This window comes from Pinus tabuliformis, chromosome 6, assembly GCF_031772625.1.
Source record: "Pinus tabuliformis cultivar Carrire ecotype Pingquan chromosome 6, CPIR1, whole genome shotgun sequence".
In the NCBI taxonomy this organism is placed as follows: Eukaryota; Viridiplantae; Streptophyta; class Pinopsida; order Pinales; family Pinaceae; genus Pinus; species Pinus tabuliformis.
The window spans coordinates 277,171,939-277,194,355 of NC_142292.1; the positions used below are offsets into that span (position 1 = coordinate 277,171,939).

Below are 22,417 nucleotides of genomic sequence, written 5' to 3' on the forward strand. Positions count from 1 at the left end.
GAATATCAAGTGGCCTCCACCATTTCGATTTCTTCCTTCCACTATAACAAACCAATAAATACACTCACATTTTTACACAATGCTAGTTTGAAAATACTAGCAACGTATCCCTCATGAAATGGAAAACTCAAAACCTGGTTAACGAAACAAAGTCAAAATGTTGCAAAGTATATTGATGTACTGTAAGACTTGGGGTATAATAATTCACAGCCTGTTTGATAGTGAGGTTCGGCATGATGGGGAGCCCCTTTTACTTGATATCTGGGAGTTCGGAGATGATATTTCAGAGCCTCGATCAAGCATACTCAAAAGAAATTTCCTTTCACTATCTGAAAACTGTGGACTAGGAATCCCATCAACAAAAGACCGGAAGAAGGGAGTCACATGTATGGGTGAGCAACACTCAACGAATGAAGACATGGGGACAAGTCTCTCATCTTCTTGTTCAGTCTGCTCTGATGAAATTACATGTTGAGTTGTAGTTGGGCCACAATATCCATCCTTTCTTCTTACATGGACTTGTTCTTTTTCTTCAATATTGACAGAGCTGGTCTGAAAACTTCTATTGTTGCAAACAAACACAGGTACCACAATTTGAAGTGGGTTGTTTTTGGGCATGTCAATGAAATTCATATAAGAATTTGAGCCAAGACTAAACTCAGAACTTTCCTGACAGGTCTTCTCACATGGTTCACGTAGTTTAGGCATGGAAGGCATATGAAGCCTCTTTGAAGGTATACAGGTTGCTTCTGGGCCTTTCTCCTTCTCAGTTAGAAGAGGTGTTGAAGCTTTTGGTCTAAGGTCAACACATGGACTTGATTCCTTCATCTCATCCTTTTTCTCAAGTGACTGTCCTTTCCTTGAATAAGCGTTCCATCTAGTTCCTCTGAAGAATTTTCATGGTTTTGATTCAATGTTTCTACTTTACGTTTCTGGACTAGTGTGCTTAAAAGTTCTGCTTGCTGAGTCAAAGTTGAAAGCTTTGGATCATTATTTTAAACAAATGCATTTTGTAGCTTGGAACCTTGGTCGACTGGCCTCTCAATTGCAGCAAAGGGATCGTGTGGGCTTGAATGGCCAAAGGATACCAAGAATCCTTGTTGGTTATTTGATCATTTGGCAAAACAGCGAGGGTTGTTCTAAACTGCAACATGGATTCCGGCCCTCTAACCTCAGTCGTCAATTTAATGGCTCCATCCCCTGGAAATACTCCTGAGGTATTACTGGTCCTCAATTTCTTAGGGCATACTGCAGAGTCCACTGTTTTAAGCATGCTCTCATTTTGAACCACAATCCTTTGGTTGTTTTCATTAACATGGATCTGTTCATCATTTTCCTTAGATAATTCTTCCCTTTTTGCTTGCTTTTTACACAACGCATTAATACAGTTCTTGACAGCATTGTCATTCCTACCCTGAACTACTTTTGTGATCTCTGTCCAGCGGTTGCCAAATTTTTTATGTGCCTCGGACAAGATTATATCCTCTTCCTGCGACCAGCTCCCCTTTTTATAAGTTGTACTCAAGTATGTGTTCCATCTTCTCCCATTTTTGTAATGTTTTCACTTCGGCTCCTTTCATATTTTAAAACAAACTTTGTTTCTTTTGACTTTGAATGATGGTTCCTCTGTTGATTTTTTGCAGGGATAGGAGTTGATGAATCCTGGCAAGGTGACCGAGGCTGCTTGAAGAACTATAGAACTTGAAAAACCTTAACCATCATGTATTAAACAAATTTGATGATTTCTTCTTCAAAACAGAGTTTTGAAGAAGAAATATCCTTCAGTCTTATTAATGATGAAAATCTTGAACTGAAAACTTATTGAAAACCTCCTCATGGCCTGCGGGCATTATTTAACAATTTTGAAGACCAAACCCTAGACTTAGAAACTAAAATGAATATTCTCCAACCAAAATAGCATCTATGACTATAAATGACGTGAAATGAACTTTGAGGAATTTTGACCAACCCAACAGGTACAAACATGAGGGAAACAAGTGAAGAGACCCTTCCGTCAGATAATGGCATGCCCCTAACGGAATGCAACTGAGTGAAGCGAGTGAGACACCTAAAAATGAAATGCAAAAAGAGTTTTGATCTCTGACAGAGGGCTACAAAGACCGACTCTAACACAAAGTATACCAAATGTATGTAAAATATGCCTTTCTTAATGGAGACTTAGAAGAAGAAGTATATATTGAACAACCAGAAGGATTCATTGTTTGAAATGATGCAAAACTTGTATGCAAACTCAGAAAGGCTCTCTATGGTCTAAAACAGGCTCCAAGGGCATGGTATTACCGTCTTGACAAATATCTCCACCAACAGGGTTTTTCAAAGGGGTCAGCAGATAGCAATCTATATAAAAAAAATGGACACTGATAAATTGCCAATAATTGTTGTGTATGTTGATGATATCATTTTGTAGCAATGAAGAATCCATGAGTCATAATTTTGCTTCAATAATGTAGCAAGAATTTGAAATGTCCTTGCTTGGTGAGCTTACCTATTTTCTTGGTCTACAAGTTCAACAAAATAAAGATGGTATTTTTCTCTCACAAACCAAATATCTCAAACAGATCCTGAAAAAGTACGGCATGGAAGATTCTAAACCAGTATGTACCCCAATGGTAACAGGATGCAGTTTTAGCTCATGTTAGCTACCTATACCAATAGGTTTCATATTTCATGATGGACAAGGGAAATTCCAAATATGCTCTGCTTTGATTATGCAAAGATCCCATATTTCCTAGAGAATACAAGGTATGTTAAAAGAGTGTCCTTGTTCCAATTTTGATGGATGATTCAACAGTCTAATCTGGATTATGCCATGCTTTCAAATTTCCAGTTGTAGAATAGAGAAAGAGGTCTGTCCAAACTGTTTAATCTTGGCAGACAAGTAGCTTAGGTAGAGAAATTAAGGTTCCCAACTGCTTAATCTGGGACCTTGGAAGCAATAAGGGTAGAAGTAGATAGAAAAACAAAAGAAAAAGCCAAAGAAAAGAAAAGGCAAGTAAGGGTCTGCAAGTCCAAGTGCACCCTCCAAGAAGAAACAAAAAATGCTAGGCAAGGTAGCTGGGTAAGTAGATGGGGTTGCAGAAGTGGTATTCATTTCGGATTTACCCTTGATGATCAAGATAAGAGAAGAAAAGAAAAGGAGCATGTCTAACTTCCTCTCTTCCCCTTTTCATGTCATTCACTAACATTCCCTTCTGAGTTGAGAGTCATAAAACTAATTGTGGTAATATGATAGAATTTTTATCTTTATAAGCCACATTTCTTGTCTAAAAATTCTTTTAATTTTGATCTACTCCCTAAACTAAGTCAGTCTCAAACAAACTTAGTGTTTTCTCCCTTCATTCACTCCCCTCATCCATATTAACCCTAACTCTACTATGTAAATCCCTTATATTACCTTTCCCCTAATATTATTAACACCATGGTGTATAAACCCCAAATTTTGTATAAATATCCCCTCCCCTTGGCATTATAGCCAATAAGTCCTATGTCAGGGATCAAATGACACTTGGTCATCTTGATAAACCTAAGCCAAACCCTCTTCCCCCTTTCCAAATCCACTTTTTAACTCATTACCCCCCGTTTGCACATAAACTTTGTAAAAACCTTGTTCTACCCTTACCCGCTCCAAATTGCCAAGTAATGCATCAAAACCCACTTTTTTTCCTTTATCCAAAGTCTGAAGGCCGGGTGCATTTTTGCAAATTATTCATGAAAAACCCATAATCTGATGTTTTTTGCCAAAGCGCATACCCCGATATACATTAACTCAACCCTGCCCCCTTCCATATTGACCGATCGTTTTATTGACCCCGACAGCCGTCCGATCGGAGCTTGAACATCCAACGCCTCTTATCACATCGGAGCGGCTCCGACGTCCGCTGTTTACCCGCCATATCTGCTGATCACATCACTCCCCCGACAGCCGTTGGATCGGGCCCCCCAGATCTGACGGTCATCGTTGATATCGGAGCGGGTCTCACATCCGACGGATATCTTCCGATGTCCGTAAAAGGGTTACGTCACTCGGCAGCCACGCGTCCCCGCCGCAGCTCATCGGAGGTACGCCTGACAGATCCCCCCCCCGTACCATGAGCGGTGCGATATGAAACCGCTGGCTGTTTCCGGTTTCGGTTATCCCGCCTATACTACGTCACCTCCACATCATCCCACGTCACTGCCACCATGCCGTCACGTCAATCGTTGCGCCCGACCGTCTGCCGATCTGTCCTGCCACTTCACCATCCCCGTGGACCAATCAGAGCCCGCCACCTCACCTATGACGTCAGCCGGCCCTGACCCCACCTATGACATCATGCTGACGTCAGCAGAAAAACGCGCCAAAAGTCCAAAAAACCAATATTATGGTGAAATTTCGTGTTTTTTCCCATTTTCTTACAAAAGACTTTGTTGCGTCTGCATGCGATTTTCACGTACAAAGTCCACCAACCTGCAGAACCTGACCAGGAGACCGGCGGCGCGCCATTTCCACAGTCATCCGTGACCATTGCCTACTCCTCACCAGGTATTCTCCGCTATAAATCCTTCACGTACCTGCTTTGTCTGTTATTTCCCTCAAAAGAGCTTATAACAGAAAAAACTCTTGAATTCACCGGCAGAAATCCTTGCACCTGGCCCTTTGACAGTTGTGAACTCGAAGAACACTAGCCGAGCCTTGTTTGCCTGCATTTTCATTGAGAAATCAAGCTTTGTTCGCGCAAACGCGACAGACTCATTTAAACTGAGTTTAACCACTGAGAGAGGCAGAGTGAGGCCAAGCATTGGTCTTATTTTACACTCTAAACAGTATTTCAATTGCTGTTTATTAGAACTACTCTCTGTTCCTTATAAATTCACCTCCCTGGTAAAGAGACATTCCTCTATACTGTCCTGCTCAATTGAAACCACTTTGCACTCAATTCAGAATCCTCTTTTGCAATGGAGACACCTGTAGTACTAAATGTTCAGCCTCTGAATGCCCCTCAAAGGAACTTGGAATGGCAAGCCTTGGCAGATATGGATTACCAAATTACAGAAGAAATGTTTATGAGCAGCAAATTCCACATTCATCTGTTGAATGAGTTGAAAGCCAAGCATGAAAATGGGACAGATATATTGGGCATATGGGACTCTTTCCTCCCTATTTTTAAGCTCCCTCAGGTCAACCAGTTCCCTGAACTAATCCACCTGTGTGCTGCACATTATGATGCTTCTCAGAGGGCTGTTGTTGACCCATCTGGTTCAGTACTTTTCTATGTTACCCCTCAAGCTATCAGAGACATGCTTTGCTTCAACACTCAGAAGAAGTTGGTCCCTTTGTCACTAGTGAACCTGATAAAACAAGGGGCTAAACTGACAGATGCTCAAATTATCAAACTTAATCAATTATACATTAACTCTGACATTGTGATGTACCCTCCAATTGGTCATGTATATCTCAATGGGCTGGGCAGAGACCTTGCAGATATGATTTGTCCCATCTTGGGATATAATTCAATTGAGCATATTGATGCAACTGTGCTGGTAATGATGCTTATGTTTGCTCCTGGCAAGTCACCAATCTGCTATGACTATGCCACCTACATATCAGACAAGATTCATGAGCAATTGATGAATTTGACGAGAGAAAGGATGTTCAGATACACCTCCTACATTTACCATTTGATCTTGTACCATCAACATGAGAAATTTCATTTTTCAATCAAAAGAGTGGATGCCCAAGGCAATCCCAGATCAGTGGTCTATTGGTCCTCTGTCTTCCACACTACACCTGAGTCTCCATACACTTACTGTGAATTCATAGATCTGTTCGTCCATCCAGCTATGGCAATGTTGATGAGCTCACCTCCTCCAAGACTCACTGATGACATGCAGAGAATTCTTCAGCTGTCCAAATCTTACAGCATTGGGGATTGGTACTTCTACCAAAACCACACCGTCATCAGGATATATGGGTGTGATTTGCCTCCATTCATATTACCTAAGTATGTGCCTATGAGGCTATTTGCCCTAGAGTACTTTAGGCAATTTGGCCGGGTTGATGTGCTTCACTTTTCAGGAAAAGGCAAAAAAGCACAGTTGAAGGTGAAAAGCCAACTTGGCCATTTTATCTATAACGAGAGGGAGCAAGGATGGAAGGAAGCAGATAGAATGCTTGAGTCCCTTGGCCTTCAAACCAGTTTCCCATGGACACCCTATGACCCTAATCATTTTATAACAATGAGGAGGCTCAAATATAAGTTGTCTGCCTATGATCATCATAGTATCCCTCACATTGAAAAATATGCTAACCAAGACAAATGGAGGAGAGGGACCTTAGAAGAGCCCATATCACAAGAAGAGCTAAATCAGAGGGCAGTGAGGAATCTAAGGAAAATGGCTGACCTTGAACTTTGTTCACAGGTATTCACACTTCCGGGCACACAAGTGGGAGCAGCTACATCCTCCTCAACTGCCAAACAGCAAACTACTAAGGCCACTGAAAATATATCTAGCAAAGGCAAAGAAAAGGAAATGGAGACAGAACAATCACTCCATGGCAAGGAGCAGCCACCTCCAGTGACTCAAGGGCAGGCAGATAGAGAAGGGCAGCAGCAAGAAGAACAGCAACAACAGGAACTGCATCAAGAAGAAGGGCCACATGAGGGACAGCAGCCCTTACAGCAAGAAAAAGTAGTGGATACTCCAACTTCCACTGAGCAACAGGCTCAGAACATAGTGCCTCCTAGGCCAGAAGTCACCATTGACGCCTCGGTCCTCCAAACTCCACAGAAGGAGGACTTAAGCAGAAAAAGGGATAGAGAAACTCCTCTGACTTCATCTATCAACCAGGGAGAGAAAAGACAAAGATTGAATGACTTTTCGGAGGATGACATAGCAATAAGACAAGCATTGGGCATGGGCCCACCCAGCAGAGAAGCCTCAGCCAGTTCCTTCCAGCAGGAACAGGACAGGACTATGGGAGGGGAGGTCAGCTCCTCCAGCCAGTAAAAAGAAGGAGAAGTAAGCATCAAGCAACAATTCATAGACATCAAAAGAAGGAGTGACCCCATCAAGATACAGCTATATAACCATTTATTGAAAATGGCTCCCACCAACCAACAAAGATTGATGTCTGCATTTGATGTGCAAGAAGGCAAATTGACTATGAGCCATTTTTTGCCCACAGCACTGCATCCCCAATCTGCCTCAGATTACCTCAGGACCAACCTGGAGGTCCTGGCCAAGGACATACACCCAATGGATAAAATTGAACTGCACAAACAGACTGGTGAGATGGTGTATGCCTCCTTGGCAGACAAAACATTAGAAAATTACAAACTAGAGAGCAGCCTTAATGCTACAGCCTCTCAGCTGGAATTGGAGAGGGCATCATCCCAGGCGAAGGACAACAGAATAAGGTCCTTGGAAGACATAATCATTGAAATTGGGCATGATCCCAAAGATATTAAAGGAATACAGGAAATCTTGAAGTTGAAGGATGCTGACATGGCTGCCTTGAGGAAGAAAATCAAACTCCCAGCTACCATTCACCCTCAGACAGATGAGGTAGCCCAACAAAGGCATGAGCAGGATACCACAGCCTTGTTGATTTCCATTTATAAACAGCTTGTTCAGGCACAAGAGAAATTGGGAGAATCTGAGGCTACACAAGCGGCCCTGCAAGCAGCATTGAAACAAAGAGAAGAGGATCAGACCTCTCAGCCTCCTCCTCAGATCATCAATCTTGAGGAAACTGCTCCTATCACTGCTCCTCCTCCTCAACAGACTGAACAGACAGCAACATCTACTTCAGCAGCGCCAACAACTACAGAGCAGACCCAAAGCCTGGATATGCAAAAGCTGAAGAATGAAATCCAAATCCTGGAAGCTCAAATGACAGAGTTAAATGAGACCAGGGAAAAGTTAGCCAAAGTCAATGACAGGCATGATAAATCAAAGAGAGAAGTGGCAGAAAAGGGCAGGGAAATCAAAGCCCTTAAAGACAAGATCAAAGAGCTGGAAAATGAGCTCAAACTAGACAAAATTGTAGCTGAAATTAGAGCAATGCTATGGTCCAATATTGGCCAATCAATTACCAATCAATGGCAATATATTGAGACAATCCATGAGCAACTAGAGCTCATCCCAAAGGCACAGAAGGAGGTTCACAGATCAAGAGCTTTATTGAGCAATATGCCTGAAGTGGCCACCAGAATGATCAACGTACTTAACCATAAAACAAGTTCTCAATTAGCTACCATGGGAATTACAAACAGAACTGAGACTATCCAAATGGTCAGGAGGGTTCTTACTCTGACAAATCTGGTGCAGACATTGGAAAGACGAACCCAGGATATGCAAACTGAGGTGAACAGGTTCATGGAGAGATTTCAAGTATTACAGAGCAGAGGACTCCCTAGCCTACTGAACAGCGGAGGGAAACTATTCACCCATGAACAGTATGCCAAAAGAGTGAAAATTTTTGCTTCAACCCAGATCAATGAGAAGGCCAGTACTTCAAATGATACAGGGCCTATTACAGGACAGATTTTCTACAGTAAGATAGAAAATCTATTTTTTATAATGAATGAAATCACGCACTTGTTTGATGTGGCCCCAAATTTTTATAAATATACAGAAGCAGAGGAGACAATGGATGCCATTCTCAGGCATCAACTCCCTACGCAAGACTGGTGGACAAATACAATACAGAAAATTTTATAAACAGCGAGGCATTCACCAAATTTTGTTTTTAAAATATAAATTGTTATGTAAAGCACAGTTCAACAAAATCAGCACGCATTAAAGGTTAGAGCTGAGCCAACTCAGCAAAGCTGTTCGGTCACCACAGCAACAAGCATAGTCACAGGTGGCAGGGCCGAGAAAATACAGCGCAGCAAATATAAAGGCACATTTATCAGCATTAAAGCAAAGCGTTTCAACCGACTCAGTGACCTCCAAAGGTCAAAATATCCTCTGACAGACTTAAAGAGCATTTATGTTGCATTCAAAGCTGTAATAACTTCTTTTCTACTTTCTGAACAAAGTAATGAAGATATTTCTCCCTCAGATGACTCAATGCCTGAGATATTTTGTATAAGCTTTCCTATAAAGTCCCCTTCGCATGAGTTTGCAAGGGTTGTTGTTGATTTCTCCTGAAGAAGTTCTTATGCTGTAATCCTTTCAGAAGTTTAATAAAGAAAGTGATGGAATTTCTCGGATTTCTGAAGTGTTGAATGCGTTCTGGTGTCTGTTGAAAACTGCTGGATTCCTGTGTATTACACAATACAATAAGTCTCTGTAACTCTCTCTGTTATGTGTTTTCATTTATTAATATCCATATATGTTTCTAATGTTTGAATATTTAGCAACATGGAAAAAGAATAACCTTCAGGATTTATTCAAGAAATACCCTGAGTTCAATCTGTGTTGTTAATGAATGTTTTCTTCATCTGTAATCTTGATAAGTGTAATTCTTAATTGCTGCACTTTCAGAATACATTTTTCACAGTGGCCTTTGTCTCAGGAATTCAAGTTTTCTGCTGTGCAACGTGTTCCACTTTCACCTCACCGGCTTAATAGAGAATTCTTAATTGCTTTCCGTTGGCTGACGTGCTTCACCATTCAAGTTAACTTTGTTTGTCTGAAATACACAATAGGCCCTGCAGTTAGAACACCACCAATCCTGCATTTCAAAGCATTTCACAACTCCAGACTCCATTTCCCAATGATATATTACTCTCTAAACACTACATCTTAAGCCCTGAAAGAAATCCTTCAACCAAAACATAAACCAAAACCTGAGCATAATATCTAGCCTAAAACACCATCATAACAGGGACAAATCATAAAGAGAGAGCCCTCTCTGATTACAGTTTGGCTAGAAACTGTGATCCAAAGATTGGTTAGTGGTTACCCCAGCCGTATTCCCTTGGGAGTCATAGGGAACAACCTGGGTGTTAACATAATTGGCGACTCCACTGGGGAGTGCTTGAGATTTTTCAATTACCATATATTTTCATAGCTACTATCAAGCCTGAAATCAGCCAAGAGGCCTTTAATCTGTTTCTGTATCACATTAACAGCTTTAGGGAGGAGCTTGTTTAGGGAATCTTCATGTTAGCTCTGAGAATATATAGCCATTCCAAAATCTTCATCCAGTCCTTTCAGATATAAAAATTTCCAGCAAAATCCCAAAAAACAGTTAGAAGCTGGCTCCTAAGAAAAATCCACGGCACACTAGGGCAAATCCTGACCCTAATCCACCTATCATTGTTGATAATCCAAATACCATCCCTAGAAACATTAGGAGGCAGCAAAGGCAGGAGCAACCTGCTGATTTGACTTCAGAGTCAGATCATCCCAGCCTCATCCCTACTCCATGCAAGGTCCTTTTCCGGTCTACCCCTAGTTCCCCTAGCTCACCATCCACATCTCAAACTCCTCCTCTCACATCCTCATCCACTGTTCATATCCCCTTGACCAACATTCTAGGTTCACCCTTACTTGTCACCCCTGTGGTACCCACTGTTCCTATTATCCCGGCTGCCCCTGTTAATCCTCTAAATCCTATAAATATGGCTAACAGATATGCACCCTTGCAGATACCAGCTAATGCTGCAGCTCTACCCCAAGACTACCAAACCAAAATCTCATATTTTGACTCCAATGGCCCTCTGACAGCTGTCCAGCATGCGAAGAAGATGCAAGACCATTTTGAGACCTATGAAATAGATGATGACAGTGTCAGAATGAGGATGTTTGTTCAAAGCCTAACTGGGGATGTAAGAACTTGGTTTAGATCCCTGAATGCAAACTCCATTACAACTCCTGATGAACTGTATCAAGCCTTTACTAGTAGATGGGAAAAGAAGAAAGATCCTCTGCACATACTTGGGGAATATGACACTATCAAAAGAGGTCCCCAAGAGACTGTTTTGGAATATTGTGCAAGATTTAACAATGTATATAACGCGATTCCACAAAATTTAAGACCTCCTCCTGATCTAGCTTTGTATAAATTCCCTGATGGTTTTGACCCTGACATGGCCTATCAGTTGAAAGAAAGAGATCCTCAATCCCTTGCAGAGGCCCAAAGGGTTGCTGTCACAGTGGAAGCCAACCTGATTGCCAAAAGAAACAGGGCAAGGTTGGAAAAGAGGACTGCTTTCAAAGAAGAACCCACTGCCTTTGATCAGAAGCTGGATGCAATACTCAATGGCATGAAAAGATTGGGTGATAGAGTGGAATCGGTTGAAAGAAAATCATCATGGGAACCACCACAAAACAACCCTCCTAGGAATCCAAATTTTAGGAGAACTCAAAACCCAAGCATGGGCAAAACCAGTGCTGATCAGGACATAAGACCCCCTTTCCAAGAAAATTATGCAGAAACTTCCACATCAACAGAGCCCAATGAAGATCCTGAGATTAATTTAATGGGTCTAGATGGTGAAAGTCAAGTTTTCTTAACACAAGAAGATCATGAGGATGATGAAATCAAACTGTTCCAAACTAAATCAGGTGAATCCTTTGACTTTAAGCAAGGCTATGACACTGCTGTTTATGAGGTCCATAAACAATACAAGCTAAGGAGCAGAACTGTGAATGTAAACCAGCCTGAAAAAATAAAGGATAATCAGCACCCTGAAAGAATTATAGTCACAGCACCTAATGACAAAACAAAGTTACCTGCAGAAGAAATAATTGTTGAGGAGATCACTGAACCACCCTCCTCAAAACAGCAGCCTATGGTCACTCCCCCTTCTCATCTTTATCCAACTATTTCTCCTCAAGAGATGAGTAAAAAAGATAAGTCCCAAAGTCAAGATAAAAATCAAGAAGAAGATTTAATGAACAAGGAAAGGACAGTTATCTATAACCCCAAGACCCAATCTGAAAAATCCTTTGACCTAGAGACTGAAATGGGTAAATTAAAGATAGTTGTTCCTCTCTTAGAACTAGCCAAGCATGACATATATAAGCTACAGATCAAGAAATCCCTTCAACTCACTAACAACAAAGATGATGTCAATGTGTTGGATGACACTCCAGAATTATTGTTTGGCCCAGAAGTGGATGGAAAAACAATAGTCACAGGGATACTACCTTTTTATGTCAGTCTACATATTCATGACAAAATACTACACAATGCAATGTTTGACTCAGGCGCTTCTCACAACCTCATGCCAAAAGCAGTCATGGAAAGATTGAGTTTGGACATAACAAGACCATACAAAGACCTGTTTTCTTTTGACTCCAGCCAAGTCAAGTGTCTAGGTCTCATAAAAGACTTATGTGTGTCCCTGGTTCAATACCCAAACAAGACAATCCTAATGGATGTTGTGGTTGCTGATATCCCACCTAAGTATGGAATGCTGTTATCAAGATCATGGGGAGCTAAACTCCAAGGTTCCCTACAATTAGACATGTCATATGCCACCATCTCTGTTTTTGGGCAACCAAAAATACTGTACAGAGAAACACTAATGAAATACATGGTCAGCAGTGAGGAAAAGCCTCAAAACTTTCCCATATATGCTATCCATTCAGACATAGACTCATACATTATCTTCAATGACACCATTACTCCCTCAAAAGGTGAGGTTGAAACCAAGATATTCATACAAGAGGAAGATTCAAATGAAAGTATTATCACCCATGAAACAACAGTCAATCAAACACTAGATGTTGCTGCTGCCCTGGTTGTCAAGAAAATCCAATCAAACGATAAGACTGTTCTAGAAGACAAGCTAGAGAAAAAACCACAACTGCTACTCACATTGCCAGCCCATGAGCAGATCATAAAGTCTCCTTCCCAACAGGATATTCTATGGTTCCTTGAATTTGATGGCTCAGTCAACAAGTTAGGGGCAGGAGCTGGAGTTTGGGTACACAATAAAGAAAATAGTCATGCAGAGGGCAGAGCTTATAGATTGAATTTCAGATGTACTAACAACATGGCAGAATATGAAGCTCTTTTACTAGGCCTCAAGTTAGTAAAATTCTTACAAGCTGCCAGGGTTTCAATCATGGGTGATTCAGATTTAGTTGTTCAACAAGTGAAAGGAAACTTTGTCACCAATGACAAAAGACTAAGGACTTATAGGTCTGCTGTTGCTGAGGTACTAAACTTTTTCTCTGAATTCCAAATCACTAAAATTCCTAGAGCCCACAATCTACATGCTCATAGTTTAGCCACCTTTGCAAGTACCTGCAAGCTGCCTTTTGAGCCCCATCATTGTTTTACAGCTGAGGTAAAACACAGACCCTCCATTCCAAACAATGTTAATGATTGGCAAGTATTTGAGGATGACAAGCAAATAAACCATTTTTTAACTTTACAACAAGAGTTTGCAGGATTAAATATTGACACTGAGACAGCAAGTCAATCACAAATACCTGAGACAGCAAGTCAATCACAAATACTTGAGACAGCAAGTCAATCACAAATACAGTTTCAAAAGATTACTCACCCAATATCACCTAGAACAGCAAAACAAATGCTAAATCCAACTATTTTCAACAAGGACAGCATTCAGCAAATTCAATCAATCAATTGTGAGGAACTGGCCAATGCTGAAACTGAAATCATAGAGCTGAAAGACAATTTTCTACCAACAGGCCTAACTCCACTAGAGGACATCTTTGATTCAAATGATATTCCCAGAAAACCAAAAATGCAGCCCTTAAACGCAGCCATTGAAGAATGCAACATAGGTACAATTGACAAACCCAAAATAATTAAATTATCTGCATCTTTGCCTCCTGATCAAAAGCCTAAATACATTGACCTCTTTAAAGAGTTCCAGGATGTCTTTGCATGGAGTTATGAGGACCTAAAGTCCTATGACACCTCTGTTATCCAGCATACTATCCCTCTTAAGCCTGATCAAAAGCCCTTTAAACAAAAATTGAGGAGAATCAATCCTATGCTTCTCCCAGCAATGGAACAAGAGGTACAGAAAATGTTTAAGGCAGGCATCATAGCACCAATCAGATTCTCTGAATGGATCTCCAACTTAGTCCCTACAAGGAAGAAGACTGGTGAAATTAGGCTGTGTGTGGACCTGAGGAATCTGAACCAAGTATCCCTCAAAGACAACTATCCCTTACCCAAAATGGATCATATTCTCCAAAGAGTGGTAGGGGCCTCAAGGATTTCATTACTGGATGGGTTCTCAGGCTTCAATCAAATCCTGGTGCACCCTGATGATCAAGACAAAACAGCATTCACTACCCCATGGGGAACTTTCAAATATGTAAAGATGCCTTTTGGATTAAAAAATGCAAGGGAAACTTTTCAAAGAGCAATGGACATTGCTTTTTCCAAGGAGATTCATGACTTTTTAGTCATTTACCTAGATGACCTTACAACCTTCTCAAAATCAGACCAAGAACATATAAAACATTTAAGACAGATCTTCCTAAAATGCAGAAAATATGGAATTTCCTTAAATCCCAAAAAGTCTCTATTTGGTTTGGAAGAAGGCAAGCTCTTAGGACACACCATCTCAAAGGATGGCATAAGAATTGACCCAGATAGGATACAGGCTATCCTACAAATGCCCCACCCAAGGAATGTCAAAGAGTTACAAGGATTCTTGGGAAAAATCAATTTCTTAAGAAGGTTTATCCCAAACTTGGCAGAACTAATCAGATTATTAAATAACATGCTGAAAAAGGATTCAAAAGTGAAGTGGACTGTTGAAGCCAATCAAGCGTTTGAAGGTATAAAATTGGCCCTTACCCAAACCCCAGTCTTGACCAATCCTCAGTTTGACAGAGAATTTATTGTTTTCTCTTTCGCCTCTCAGCATACTATTGCTGCTGTTTTATTACAAAAAGATGACCAAGGAAATGAGAAGCCAATTGCTTTCTTTAGCAAAGCTCTTAGAGATGCACCTTTAAAGTATCAAATCATGGAAAAACAAGCTTATTCTTTGGTCAAAGCAATCAAGGACTTTAGGATTTATATCCTTTATTCCCATGTCATAGCATATGTGCCAAGTCCTATTGTAAAAGACATACTCACTCAAGAAAACCTAGAGGGCAGAAGAGGAAAATGGATTGCTAACATACTAGAATTTGACATTGAAATAAAACCTACAAAGCTAATAAAAGGGCAAGGTCTGGCCAAGTTAATGACAGAAGCAAATTTCCAAGCCCTAGATATCAATCAGCTGGACAGTGAAACAGAGCTGGCGACTCCAAAGATCAATGTAGCCTTTGAACAATCTCCTTGGTACTCTGATATCTGTTATGTCTTACAAAACCTGTGTGCTCCCCCAGGACTGTCCAAAACTAAGTGTAGGTTCTTAAAAATGAAAACATCAAGATTTTGTGTGATGGATGGCAATTTGCTTTGGAAAAACCATGAAGGTATATTGCTGCACTGTTTAATTGAAAATGAAACTAACAATATCATGCAAGAGTTTCATGCAGGAGACTGTGGTGGACATTTGTACTGGAAGTCCACTGTGGACAAAATACTAAGGGCTGGTTATTACTGGCCCACCATGTTCTCTGATGTCAAGAAATTCACAACCTCATGTCACAAATGCCAAGTGTTTGAGGGCAAAAGACAGTTGCTGCCACTCCCCTTAAGACCTATTGCAACAGAGAGACCTTTTCAACAATGGGGCTTGGATTTCATTGGGGAAATTCATCCCTCATCTTCAGGACAGCACAGATGGATTCTAACAGCAACAGACTATTTCACCAAGTGGATTGAAGCCGCCCCATGTAGACAAGCAAATGATTCAATAATCATTCAGTTCTTGGAGAACAACATACTGGCTAGATTTGGCTGTCCTGACAAAATAATAACAGACAATGCTGCTGCTTTCAGATCCAAGAAAATGGTGAACTTTTGCCATAAATTTCATATTACTTTGGGCCATTCTACTGCATACTATCCCCAAGGAAATGGCCTTGCTGAATCATCAAACAAAAGCCTAGTGAACATCATAAAGAAGGTGTTGGAGGAAAATAAAAAGAATTGGCATAAGAAACTAGTCAATGCCTTATGGGCAGATAGACTAACAACCAAAAGATCAATTGGGACCAGCCCTTATGAGTTGGTTTATGGACTAGAAGCCAAATTTCCCTCATCACTAGGAGTGCCTGTTATGAAACTTCTTCAAGAAAGCCAAGCTGAACCAAATGATATGCAAAGAAGGATTAATCAGATCATATGTCTGCAGCAAACCAGAGATCAAGTTTTCAGCAGAGTTCAAGTATTACAAGAAAAACTAAAGAAGGCCTTTGACAGAAGAACCAAAGTAGAAGATTTTAATGTTGGTGATAAAGTCCTCAAGTGGGATGCAAGGAGAGAAGACAAAGGAAAACATGGAAAATTTGATTCCTTATGGAGAGGACCATTTGCTGTCCAAGCAGTGCAAGGTAACAACACTTACTTCCTAAAAAGTCTTAGTGAAACTGACTTGGATGAAGGTCCTGTGAATGGCAGGATGCTGAAGCACTATTTTGACTATTTCCCATGAATGCAGCCTGAGGTTCCCTTGTATATATGCAGATGTATATATTATTTTCTGTTTAGATTGTAAAAATGCAGTTTTTGAAGATTATTGACTATCAGCAGAAGGCACATAGAATCAGAGATAAACCAAGGAGGAAAAGCACAATTTTGGCATCTCAAAGCAGCATACGGTAAGTTTTGGATAAAACATGTCAAGGGCCAAGGCAATCTGACCTGCTGTTCTTGGTCTTTCAAATGAAAAACCATCCCCATGTGGAGCCACTGTTAGCTACCTATACCAATAGGTTTCATATTTCATGATGGACAAGGGAAATTCCAAATATGCTCTGCTTTGATTATGCAAAGATCCCATATTTCCTAGAGAATACAAGGTATGTTAAAAGAGTGTCCTTGTTCCAATTTTGATGGATGATTCAACAGTCTAATCTGGATTATGCCATGCTTTCAAATTTCCAGTTGTAGAATAGAGAAAGAGGTCTGTCCAAACTGTTTAATCTTGGCAGACAAGTAGCTTAGGTAGAGAAATTAAGGTTCCCAACTGCTTAATCTGGGACCTTGGAAGCAATAAGGGTAGAAGTAGATAGAAAAACAAAAGAAAAAGCCAAAGAAAAGAAAAGGCAAGTAAGGGTCTGCAAGTCCAAGTGCACCCTCCAAGAAGAAACAAAAAATGCTAGGCAAAGTAGCTGGGTAAGTAGATGGGGTTGCAGAAGTGGTATTCATTTCGGATTTACCCTTGATGATCAAGATAAGAGAAGAAAAGCAAAGGAGCATGTCTAACTTCCTCTCTTCCCCTTTTCATGTCATTCACTAACATTCCCTTCTGAGTTGAGAGTCATAGAACTAATTGTGGTAATATGATAGAATTTTTATCTTTATAAGCCACATTTCTTGTCTAAAAATTCTTTTCATTTTGATCTACTCCCTAAACTAAGTCAGTCTCAAACAAACTTAGTGTTTTCTCCCTTCATTCACTCCCCTCATCCATATTAACCCTAACTCTACTATGTAAATCCCTTTTATTACCTTTCCCCTAATATTATTAACACCATGGTGTATAAACCCCAAATTTTGTATAAATATCCCCTCCCCTTGGCATTATAGCCAATAAGTCCTATGTCAGGGATCAAATGACACCTGGTCATCTTGATAAACCTAAGCCAAACCCTCTTCCCCCTTTCCAAATCCACTTTTTAACTCATTACCCCCCGTTTGCACATAAACTTTGTAAAAACCTTGTTCTACCCTTACCCGCTCCAAATTGCCAAGTAATGCATCAAAACCCACTTTTTTTCCTTTATCCAAAGTCTAAAGGCCGGGGGCATTTTTGCAAATTATTCATGAAAAACCCATAATCTGATGTTTTTTGCCAAAGCGCATACCCCGATATACATTAACTCAACCCTGCCCCCTTCCATATTGACCGATCGTTTTATTGACCCCGACAGCCGTCCGATCGGAGCTTGAACATCCAACGGCTCTTATCACATCGGAGCGGCTCCGACATCCGCTGTTTACCCGCCATATCTGCCGATCACATCACTCCCCCGACAGCCGTTGGATCGGGCCCCCCAGATCCGACGGTCATCGTTGATATCGGAGCGGGTCTCACATCCGACGGATATCTTCCGATGTCCGTAAAAGGGTTACGTCACTCGGCAGCCACGCGTCCCTGCCGCAGCTCATCGGAGGTACGCCTGACAGATCCCCCCCCCCGTACCATGAGCGGTGCGATATGAAACCGCTGGCTGTTTCCGGTTTCGGTTATCCCGCCTATACTACGTCACCTCCACATCATCCCACGTCACTGCCACCATGTCGTCACGTCAATCGTTGCGCCCGACCGTCTGCCGATCTGTCCTGCCACTTCACCATCCCCGTGGACCAATCAGAGCCCGCCACCTCACCTATGACGTCAGCCGGCCCTGACCCCACCTATGACATCATGCTGACGTCAGCAGAAAAACGCGCCAAAAGTCCAAAAAACCAATATTATGGTGAAATTTCGTGTTTTTTCCCATTTTCTTACAAAAGACTTTGTTGCGCCTGCATGCGATTTTCACGTCCAAAGTCCACCAACCTGCAGAACCTGACCAGGAGACCGGCGGCGCGCCATTTCCACAGTCATCCGTGACCATTGCCTACTCCTCACCAGGTATTCTCCGCTATAAATCCTTCACGTACCTGCTTTGTCTGTTATTTCCCTCAAAAGAGCTTATAACAGAAAAAACTCTTGAATTCACCGGCAGAAATCCTTGCACCTGGCCCTTTGACAGTTGTGAACTCGAAGAACACTAGCCGAGCCTTGTTTGCCTGCATTTTCATTGAGAAATCAAGCTCTGTTCGCGCAAACGCGACAGACTCATTTAAACTGAGTTTAACCACTGAGAGAGGCAGAGTGAGGCCAAGCATTGGTCTTATTTTACACTCTAAACAGTATTTCAATTGCTGTTTATTAGAACTACTCTCTGTTCCTTATAAATTCACCTCCCTTGTAAAGAGACATTCCTCTATACTGTCCTGCTCAATTGAAACCACTTTGCACTCAATTCAGAATCCTCTTTTGCAATGGAGACACCTGTAGTACTAAATGTTCAGCCTCTGAATGCCCCTCAAAGGAACTTGGAATGGCAAGCCTTGGCAGATATGGATTACCAAATTACAGAAGAAATGTTTATGAGCAGCAAATTCCACATTCATCTGTTGAATGAGTTGAAAGCCAAGCATGAAAATGGGACAGATATATTGGGCATATGGGACTCTTTCCTCCCTATTTTTAAGCTCCCTCAGGTCAACCAGTTCCCCGAACTAATCCACCTGTGTGCTGCACATTATGATGCTTCTCAGAGGGCTGTTGTTGACCCATCTGGTTCAGTACTTTTCTATGTTACCCCTCAAGCTATCAGAGACATGCTTTGCTTCAACACTCAGAAGAAGTTGGTCCCTTTGTCACTAGTGAACCTGATAAAACAAGGGGCTAAACTGACAGATGCTCAAATTATCAAACTTAATCAATTATACATTAACTCTGACATTGTGATGTACCCTCCAATTGGTCATGTATATCTCAATGGGCTGGGCAGAGACCTTGCAGATATGATTTGTCCCATCTTGGGATATAATTCAATTGAGCATATTGATGCAACTGTGCTGGTAATGATGCTTATGTTTGCTCCTGGCAAGTCACCAATCTGCTATGACTATGCCACCTACATATCAGACAAGATTCATGAGCAATTGATGAATTTGATGAGAGAAAGGATGTTCAGATACACCTCCTACATTTACCATTTGATCTTGTACCATCAACATGAGAAATTTCATTTTTCAATCAAAAGAGTGGATGCCCAAGGCAATCCCAGATCAGTGGTCTATTGGTCCTCTGTCTTCCACACTACACCTGAGTCTCCATACACTTACTGTGAATTCATAGATCTGTTCGTCCATCCAGCTATGGCAATGTTGATGAGCTCACCTCCTCCAAGACTCACTGATGACATGCAGAGAATTCTTCAGCTGTCCAAATCTTACAGCATTGGGGATTGGTACTTCTACCAAAACCACACCGTCATCAGGATATATGGGTGTGATTTGCCTCCATTCAGATTACCTAAGTATGTGCCTATGAGGCTATTTGCCCTAGAGTACTTTAGGCAATTTGGCCGGGTTGATGTGCTTCACTTTTCAGGAAAAGGCAAAAAAGCACAGTTGAAGGTGAAAAGCCAACTTGGCCATTTTATCTATAACGAGAGGGAGCAAGGATGGAAGGAAGCAGATAGAATGCTTGAGTCCCTTGGCCTTCAAACCAGTTTCCCATGGACACCCTATGACCCTAATCATTTTATAACAATGAGGAGGCTCAAATATAAGTTGTCTGCCTATGATCATCATAGTATCCCTCACATTGAAAAATATGCTAACCAAGACAAATGGAGGAGAGGGACCTTAGAAGAGCCCATATCACAAGAAGAGCTAAATCAGAGGGCAGTGAGGAATCTAAGGAAAATGGCTGACCTTGAACTTTGTTCACAGGTATTCACACTTCCGGGCACACAAGTGGGAGCAGCTGCATCCTCCTCAACTGCCAAATAGCAAACTACTAAGGCCACTGAAAATATATCTAACAAAGGCAAAGAAAAGGAAATGGAGACAGAACAATCACTCCATGGCAAGGAGCAGCCACCTCCAGTGACTCAAGGGCAGGCAGATAGAGAAGGGCAGCAGCAAGAAGAACAGCAACAACAGGAACTGCATCAAGAAGAAGGGCCACATGAGGGACAGCAGCCCTTACAGCAAGAAAAAGTAGTGGATACTCCAACTTCCACTGAGCAACAGGCTCAGAACATAGTGCCTCCTAGGCCAGAAGTCACCATTGACGCCTCGGTCCTCCAAACTCCATAGAAGGAGGACTTAAGCAGAAAAAGGGATAGAGAAACTCCTCTGACTTCATCTATCAACCAGGGAGAGAAAAGACAAAGATTGAATGACTTTTCGGAGGATGACATAGCAATAAGACAAGCATTGGGCATGGGCCCACCCAGCAGAGAAGCCTCAGCCAGTTCCTTCCAGCAGGAACAGGACAGGACTATGGGAGGGGAGGTCAGCTCCTCCAGCCAGCAAAAAGAAGGAGAAGTAAGCATCAAGCAGCAATTCATAGACATCAAAAGAAGGAGTGACCCCATCAAGATACAGCTATATAACCATTTATTGAAAATGGCTCCCACCAACCAACAAAGATTGATGTCTGCATTTGATGTGCAAGAAGGCAAATTGACTATGAGCCATTTTTTTCCCACAGCTTTGCATCCCCAATCTGCCTCAGATTACCTCAGGACCAACCTGGAGGTCCTGGCCAAGGACATACACCCAATGGATAAAATTGAACTGCACAAACAGACTGGTGAGATGGTGTATGCCTCCTTGGCAGACAAAACATTAGAAAATTACAAACTAGAGAGCAGCCTTAATGCTACAGCCTCTCAGCTGGAATTGGAGAGGGCATCATCCCAGGCGAAGGACAACAGAATAAGGTCCTTGGAAGACATAATCATTGAAATTGGGCATGATCCCAAAGATATTAAAGGAATACAGGAAATCTTGAAGTTGAGGGATGCTGACATGGCTGCCTTGAGGAAGAAAATCAAACTCCCAGCTACCATTCACCCTCAGACAGATGAGGTAGCCCAACAAAGGCATGAGCAGGATACCACAACCTTGTTGATTTCCATTTATAAACAGCTTGTTCAGGCACAAGAGAAATTGGGAGAATCTGAGGCTACACAAGCGGCCCTGCAAGCAGCATTGAAACAAAGAGAAGAGGGTCAGACCTCTCAGCCTCCTCCTCAGATCATCAATCTTGAGGAAATTGCTCCTATCACTGCTCCTCCTCCTCAACAGACTGAACAGACAGCAACATCTACTTCAGCAGCGCCAACAACTACAGAGCAGGCCCAAAGCCTGGATATGCAAAAGCTGAAGAATGAAATCCAAATCCTGGAAGCTCAAATGACAGAGTTAAATGAGACCAGGGAAAAGTTAGCCAAAGTCAATGACAGGCATGATAAATCAAAGAGAGAAGTGGCAGAAAAGGGCAGGGAAATCAAAGCCCTTAAAGACAAGATCAAAGAGCTGGAAAATGAGCTCAAACTAGACAAAATTGTAGCTGAAATTAGAGCAATGCTATGGTCCAATATTGGCCAATCAATTACCAATCAATGGCAATATATTGAGACAATCCATGAGCAACTAGAGCTCATCCCAAAGGCACAGAAGGAGGTTCACAGATCAAGAGCTTTATTGAGCAATATGCCTGAAGTGGCCACCAGAATGATCAACGTACTTAACCATAAAACAAGTTCTCAGTTAGCTACCATGGGAATTACAAACAGAACTGAGACTATCCAAATGGTCAGGAGGGTT

General features: G+C 41.6%; 1 pseudogene; it reads right to left on the minus strand.

Annotated features, from left to right (window-relative positions):
* Positions 1 to 204: 204 nt before the first annotated feature.
* Positions 205 to 22,417, minus strand: part of LOC149258435 (transcription factor MYB88-like) — an 88,319-nt pseudogene continuing 66,106 nt past the window's right edge.